Here is an 8,824-nt window from a genome sequence, read left to right as displayed (position 1 = left end):
CTTCAAAAACGGTGTGCATGATTTTTTTTTCTGGAATTGTTCCTGAGAGATGTGCAAGAACAGACTTAATGCCCCTTGAAAGTTGTACTGACACAGTTGCACAAAAACCAGAACATTTATCTCTCTCCCTTCGTCCTTGGTCCCTTCAAGAATAAGAGGAATCTCCTGAGGTGAATGAGCTAAAACAATTGTTTTGCAAGATGTATATGTGATCAAATACAATAAAAATTAAATAGATTAAACAAGTCCCTTTTTGCTAGGCAGCATGCAAAACAATTAAAACAAAACAAAACAAATTCACTTACCATCTAAGCAGTTTCTGTGGTTTTAACCTAGGTTAGATGATGTCATATAGTACTGGTTGATTCCACAGCAAAGTTTCTGTTTTTGAGGTCTCTACTTCTTTCTACTATCAACCTCAGGCTGCTCTTTGAAAAGTTTCAGAAAACAATAATCCAGTCATTTTCCAGAGTTAAGTTGGCAGAAAATATTCTGTAGCGCACGCAGCAAACTTTTGTATTTTAGCTGCATTCAATCAAAATTTTCTTCTTAAGGTTTGACCTGACATTTCAAAGTGACTGGAGGAGTATCATCTTTCTAGTACTATGGGCTATTTACTATTTACTTGTGGATCTATTCTAAGCTATGAAAATCAACATGCAGAACACAAAGAGACATCAAAATTTTTCATCATCACTTAGGCTACTGTGAAAAAATAAGTGGTTCAAAACCTGCTGGTCATAGGAGTAGAAGAGTGAGGATTACACATTTATGATGGAGAGTCTCAAGCACAGGCAGTGGAAGCCAGGATGCCATGTTATGTCCACTCAGAACCTCCTATAGCCACCTCCTGGGGATGGATGTTGCAAGGGATTCCTCTGTACATCAAGGGTAACCAAACAGTAAAGAGGTTGTAATGTTTTAGTTCCACAAGAGGTAAACATTTGTCTCCAATGTAACTCTCTCTTAATCACAACAGCTTTTCAAGGTGTCATCTCTTGGGGAAAAGATTGGTACCTCTATTGTGGTGGAAACTGGTGCTTGAGCTCTTCATCATGTTCTGATAAAATTGCTAATGACTTAACTAATCAGAAATTATGCCTGTGACATAAAGGTTGTATTCTTCCTCTAAATACCTCACTGGCTGGCTGGTAACAACTAGGACTTGGTTATCCAGCCACTATATTTAGAGTAAAATCTGCAGAAACTTCTGAATTCAAGGTGTTGATTATGTGTTAATTAGCTGGGTGAGGTCACTAATGGTCACTCTAATGTGCAACTAGTTTGTTGAGATTCCAGTTTTGTTAGTATGGTAAGTATCCCCTAGAATTTTATAGTTTTGAAATACTACAATGCTCTTCCAATAAGTCATTTTATTGATGATATTATTCCTTGCCTGTGTTACACCTTTACTTATAACTCATTCTTTCCAAAAGTTTCGGTTAAGGTAAGAGGTTACCATAATGTTTGTCTTGCTTCATGCTAATTTGTGCATGCGTTAAACAGAAGTTTGATCAATTGGTATGTTGTCCTTGTTCTGCTTCTGTTTAAAAATGCAGTAAGCTAATTGAAGCGCTAAATAAATATTATTTATATGACTACTCATAATGTTCCAGCTTCAGCCTGGTTTTCATTTGAGGTGCTGTGCAAATTACTGTGGTCATATGTGGGGTATCTTGCACTTATGACTAATGAGAAAGAGAATGAAGGGGGAAAGATGATGTGGCAATTGGCACAGAAATTGTACCCTAGGTTAGCTGTAAAATTGAAGCCTGTTGAGGGAGAACTTCTTTGACTTTAATTCACAGGAGTTACAGCTGAAAGTTCATGGTTTTACTCTGAAGTCTGATATTTGAAAAAAATAAGTGAAAAGATATTCTTCTGCTGGTAATGCACAACCAATGGATCAGGCTACAATGGCATCAACATTCTTATTGCTTGCTTTGGAGTGAACAACTATGACTCTTGCTTGATGTTGTTTCAGATCTACATGGATAGAAGTGATTTGGAGGAAGTTTCCTTCTTGATGACATAGGCTATGATGCTTTCCTAAGTTTGGCAAAACAAATGTAACAACAGTCCTTGCTGCCCTTTGCTGCACTTATTTCAATGTGGATTTTGCTCTCAGAGATGCTGTTCTGTGTGACTGAAATTTTTTGGCTTGAACTGGAAAACAATCAGGATCTAAAAAAAATCAGGATTAGTTAGAGGAAAAACCAGAGGTGTCTGAAACAAGCAAGAGTCTCAAATTATGACTTATTCATAAGTAGGATAAATGCTTTCTTACTATTCTTGTGTAAAACTGAACATAAAATGGCATGAAGGATAGGTGCATAACCAACGATCAAGTGTTCTTCATTCAGTGGCAGGGCAAGAGACCTTTTGCTTGTACAGTTGTACAGTTGCTTTGTTATACACTGGTATTTATTTTTTTTGTACATTTTTACAAAAAGATTTATCATTGTCACTTAGATCTGCACTAGCTTTCATGGGAAAACTGAGAAAGGAACAAAACTGAACAGGATTATTTACAAGAAACTACCTCCTTCTTTTTGCCAACTGTTACTTCTGAATATGTAAAAATTATTTTTCCTTAAATAATCTAGTTAGATATTGTCTTTACATGGCATTGGATTTAATATTTAATTATAAAACTACTGATACACATCTTCCTTAATTTTTCCTGGGAAAATATTCAGCGATTATCCTGTTTTATAGGTCTGATAACAGCAGGGAGCAAACGGAGTGACATCTGGGAAAAACACCAACAAAAACCCCATAAAAAATAACCGTAAGGTAATTTTCTTTGTTGGAAATGTTATACTAATAGCAGAGTGGTCAGGCCCTCTAAGTACCTGTTTTCTCCCTCTTCCAGTAATGTGCATACAAACAGAAAATTCCTGCAATAGTCTTTAAAGCAGTGTACAAACCTGTAGTTTTTATTAACTAACACTGACAGACTTTAAATTCAGTATACATTCACAATGCCTTATAACCTTCTGGTAACCTAGGTGACTACTTGAAACAGATCTATAACATACTCTCCTGCTGTTCCACCCCAAGGCTCACTAACTTTCAACAAAGCAAATTTGATTATATGTAGTGGCTTTACATATTCTCATCAAATGATAATTTCTTGGGTGATTTTTCTTTGACTATACACAGTTGGAAAAACTTGACCTAAGTAAAGGTCATATATACTGAACTACTTGAAAAATTGATGTTCCACAAACAGCTGGTTTGATTCTGTCTCTTGACTACTGATCCATGCTAAGGAATTCTGAAGAGAGTAATATCAGATCAGTCCATGTCATAGCAAAGTTGAATGTGGTTATTATGTGCCACGATGTTCACAAATGTAGTTGAATAGTAGTTTCAGTTTTTCTGGCTGAACTAATGAGGAAACTATCGGGGGTCAAAATGCAAGGCAGTTACCTATACTTAGTAATACTTCTTCACTTAAATTGTCACACTGGAATCCTGATGAGGGTGGTAAGCCCGTGTTTTATGCATTGACCTCAGTTTGAATGATCTGTACATTACAGAATGAATGACTGGAAGTCTCATAAGTTACTGTGATACTAATTCAGATTGGCTTGCACTGGCCATGTTGAAAACTGCCCTTAGTTGTGCTCTTCCCCTGCACTGTGAGATGACAACACTGGTGCACTCTAGGATGTGAAAAAGGCTGTTAAACATGAACTATGCTACTTACTTTCTTACTTTCCGTTCCACACAAGGGTTATAAAAGTGTTGTGCCTCTACCAAATTAATTAAAAACTTTCTTACACTTTCTCTCCATTAATTGATACTATTCTGAGGATATCATTATCTATAATATATTAATGAAGGCCTGCAAGTTTTTGTGATCATTATTAACATCTGCTAGTGTTTTATCTCCTAAAACATCTGTGTGGACAATCCCTAGCCTTGCCTACTTTTTCATGATGGCAGCACAAATACTCATCCAACAACACATTCCTATATCTAAGTCAGTAAATTCTATTTTCCTGGGACAGTCTTTTGAAAGTCAATTAAAAGTGTTAATTCTTTTACCAAAGTGGTCTTGAGTTTATTGTGTGACATTTTCAAGCAGAAGCACTGTCTAAACAAATTTGTTTTGTTTGCTCCATGCACAGATACAAAGAATTTGAACAGTTATTTTGCAAAGCATATGTGCATCTCAAAAAGAACCTGTAGATCTAGAAGTAACTGTTAGAGTCTTACCTCCGAGCAGAAACTGTAGCAAAAGAGTTAGTGGTCATTGGTGCTTCCCATGGGGCAACCAGAAGATAAACACAAGAACAGTCAATGAAATCTTATGGAGGTAAGTGCATAGTTTGTCTGCAATAAATAAAAATCAACAGGAAATAGAACTGATCCAATGACAGACTGAAATTAGACTGATATAATTTGATGCAGTGCTGATAAGTGACAAATTAGGGAAAAAATGGCTTACTGAACACATTAAAAACTAAGTGATAAAACCATCCTCTAACTAATTTTTCTGCACATTTATAAAAATCACTGTAAATGAATGATTTATAAATAGTACTCTGTATTCTTGTCACATCATAAGGTATCACACAGCACACATAAAAGCATGATTAATTAAATTGTGAAAATTAAAACATTTTTTTCATTTTAGAGCATATTTTTAGTAGTGGTAAAGTATGAGGGCAAAAGTGTAAAAATACATTTATAATTGCCATAGCAGCATCTGAACAGAACAGAAATTGCTTTAAATTAGACATATTTTATTAGTGGAGAAAATACTTTTTTTGTTTCACAAAAACCTGTTGCAAACAGCAGTTGGTTCAGTCTTCAAGACCTTCCACAGCTTTGTTAATGCAGTTGTTGGACAGGAAGCAGAAGAGGAAGCAATCTTGCTAATTTGCTGATGTTCTAATTGCAAGTAGTTAAATCTTCTGAGCCTAGTTAATTTACTGATATTTCTTCTTGCATCCGTGTGTGCTTCTGTGTGTGTGTGCCTTGTCAGAATTCCATCTAGTATAGAGCTTTTTTTCCCAAATTAACATGGTACTTTGAATGTGAACAGCTGAAGACTATATACAAACAACTTTGTGTACAGTCTGACACTGTCTTGCAGTCAGCCTTGCAGTGGGCCACAGAATATAAATTCATGGTTTTATATATATATATACATGTACATATGTACAAACTCATGTTTATATTCTTGAATATAAACCCTGCTTATATTAAAGCAAACTCTGCTTATATACAAGCCTACTAATGAGAAATACAATTTTAGATTTCTCTACAAATTCAAAGCCAATGTCACCTTTTATATAGGTTTCCCATAACATAGAAACTCACAGAAAGACACATCTTAGTTGCATACGATGAATCTGCACTATTGCATCAAAATTCCAAGTAACTGACGATTAAATTTTCCTAGTTTGAGGGAGAGATCAGAGGTTTGATTAGCTCAACTTTTTTTGAATGGAAAAGACATCACTGCAAACACTGGAGAAAACTATTGTTAGTATTCTTATTAATTTGCAATCAAGTATGTGCCTCAGTCCTACAAAACAACTGTGTTATCATGATATTTATCCTTAAATCTCTTTCATTCTTCAGATGGAGACAGAAATATTATGAAGGGCATATTGAATCCTAAATCCTGTTTATTTTCCAGGAACTTTCCAGAATTAGTGAGATGCAAGTCTCATAATTCTTAGTAATTTTTACAATTTTGTTAAGATGTTGAGATAACAGAAAATAGTTACTGGAAAGGTACACAAGAATATGTATCCTGCCATCTTTCATTCAGAGCATACAAGAGTCAAGGGAAAGATACACAGTGCAGCTAAAGCTAAGTTCACAGATGTCCTTTATATACAGAAAGTTACATGCAGTGGATTGGATAGGAATTTATCTCTGATTTAATTATAAAAATTACTGTATCTCTTCCTTTAGCAGCAACATCTATTCTGCACTAAAGTTAAAATTCTACAGAAAGAATCCTTGTGAGTTCATGCACAGCAATGTGTATAAAAATGCCATCATCATAGTTCATGAGAAGTTGTGAAATTTTTTATCTTAAGCTTTCTAAAAATAGATGCTGTTTCAGCATTGGTTTTGTACTCCTACCTAGTTAAGACTAAACATAAGCAGTGAATGAACAGATACTTCAATTTACAGTTCTGAGGCTGGACTGCAAATTCACAGTCTAGAGCTTGTAGGGGTGACAGGAATTAAAATGGAAAATTACCAGTTTTTATGATGATGAGAATGTTTCATTATGTGGTAACTAACTTGCAGCTAACCAGGTTCTCAGAAAGAACTCTTCTGTCAGCACAATGTCATTTTGTACATTAATTTACATCTCAAGTCTTTGGTATTTCTCCTTATGGGTCAAATTTAAAATGTAAAGTTTTAAATGAAACAAAGAGAGAGGGAAGTAGGCAGGGCTTTTGATAGTCTGGAACAAGGCAAATGAAAACAGAAAGCATGAACAACCCCTTTTAGAGGTTTGTTTGATGTCTTACTAATTATGCTAGAATCTTCTGATCAGAGTTCTTCAATACCAGCTGAATTAATTATTACTTATATTTTGATAGGACAGAAGAAATAGATGCTATAGCTTGGGTCCAGGGTGTTTATGGGTCTTTGTGCAGAAAAAATATTATTGATGTCAAGAATTTAAAATTTGGCCCATCATTTTTATGGTGAATTCAAGGTATGTTTTATTTTAGGAATGAAAGTGGTAAGCTCAAATGTTCAACTGTGCAGTTTGTGCATACAGTGATGAACTACTGAATTTTTTTCTGTTCTATTTTTGTCCTAAGCAGATCAGTACATTCCTGTTTATTTCTATTTTAGAAGTTACTAGTTAATTTAAATAATTTTTTTTGGATGATGACCCATTTGGTTGGCTTGCTTGCAAAGCAGGAATGGAAAATTGCATTTATTTTAATAGCCAGTTCAGTTCTTTGTCCTTGATTTTCAGCAATATTTGTGATTCAGTCATGCAGTATCTTCTGTAAGGTTATTGATATGCTGCATCTGCAAACTCCTTGAGGCAAATATATATGGAGGTGGAGCTCAAAAGACTAAAGGATAAAATCACTATGAGAGAAGAGAGGTGGGAAATTAATGTTGGTCAAAGTGAAAATCTACATTAAGAAATAATGTAGGACAGGACAAAATAAATCTAAGATCCAGAATATTATTTTGGATTAAATATTGGGAATAACACATCAGAAACATAAATGAGGCTTTGGGTGGTACAGTACAGTTGTGTGAATGCCAAATGCTTCATGCCTTGTAGTGAACCTTCCAAATAGGATGTTGTAGTGGGTTGACCCTGGCCGGATGCCAGATACCCACCAAAACCATTCTCTCTCCCTCTGCAACTGGACAGAGGAGAGAAAAAAAAAACAGCTAAGGACTCATGAGCTGAGATAACAGCTGGGAGAGGTTAGTTACTGATTACCTTCACAGGCAAAACAGACTCAAATTGGGGATAGTACTTAAATTTAGTACTAATAGGACAAGAGCCAAAGAGTGAGAGTCTTAAAAACACCTTCCCTCCACCCCTCCTTCCTTCCATGTTCTCCCTCCTCCTCCTCCCAGTGGTGGGGGACGGGGAATGCACGTTACAGTCAGTTGTTATTTCTGCTACTGACCAGAGAGAGGAGTCCTTCCCCTGCTCCTGTGGGGCCGCTCCCACGGGAGACAGTCCTTGATGGACCTCTCCAAGGTGAGTCCATCCCTCGGGCAGCAGTTCTTCCCAGACTGCTGTCCCGTGGGTCACTTCTCCATGGGGTGCAGTCCTTCCTGAATGAGCTGTACTGGCGTGGGTCCCCCGCAGCGGCCAAAAGTGCTACCCAGGAAAAATCTGCTCCAGCGTGGGCTTCCCTCTCCACAGGCTGCAGGACCTTCCTCTCCAGCAGGGCCCTGCTCCATCCTGGGCCTTCCATGGCATCGCAGCCTCCTTCATGCATCCACCTGCTCCAGCATGGGCTCCTCCATGGGCTGCAGGGGCACAGCTGCTCCACCATGGTCTGCACCACGGGCTGCAGGGCCTCAGCTCTGGCACCTGGAGCACCTCCTGCCCCTTCTTCTGCACTGACCTTGGTGTCTACCTCGTTGTTCCCATGTTCTCACTCTGCTCTTCCCTGACTGGAATTATTTCTATGCAACAATCTTCTGTTCTTAAATATGTTATCACAGAGGTGTTACTATTGTTCCTAATTGGCTCAGCCTTGGCCAGTGGCAGGAAGTCCGTCCTGGAGCCGGTTGGCATTGGCTCCACGGGACAGGGGAAGCTTCTAGCAGCTTCTAACAGAAGCCACCCCTGTAGCCACCCCCCACTACCAAAACCCAACCACAGAAACCCACTACAGATGGTCTGCAATAGCCTGTGCCAGAGCTGCCTGATAGCAGACAGTGCCCACAAAAATCCCTTTCGTGTGCAGTTCCTCTGCTGTAGGTTCATAAAACATGTCCTGACACCTTTCCAAGGAGACTCCTCTAGACATTTTTATTGTTCCTAAAGAGTCATGAGACGATGTAGTTACCCGACTGTGTTTGGGGGTTGTAGGTTGTGCTGCCATTGGTGATGATGCCGTGGACCAACCTCTTCCACTGGCCTGCATGCTGGGCAGTGAGGCTGGATGGGTGAAGGAGAGCTCTGCCTTTCCCTCCCAATGAGGGAACATGCAATGGATAGTCCTGTTCAGACACAGAAAGGGCAGTGGGCAGTGCTGCCTAGCACCACTGTTCTAGTTTGTGGCATAAGGCCCATTTACATCCTGCTCTTCCATTTCAGGCATATAAGGAATTTTTTTAATATAAT

The sequence above is a fragment of the Lepidothrix coronata genome, unplaced genomic scaffold, assembly GCF_001604755.1.
Source record: "Lepidothrix coronata isolate B3197 unplaced genomic scaffold, Lepidothrix_coronata-1.0 Scaffold18, whole genome shotgun sequence".
NCBI classification, from domain to species: Eukaryota; Metazoa; Chordata; class Aves; order Passeriformes; family Pipridae; genus Lepidothrix; species Lepidothrix coronata.
The sequence above is the reverse complement of the archived record's forward strand: the minus strand, read 5'-3'. Positions refer to the sequence as shown.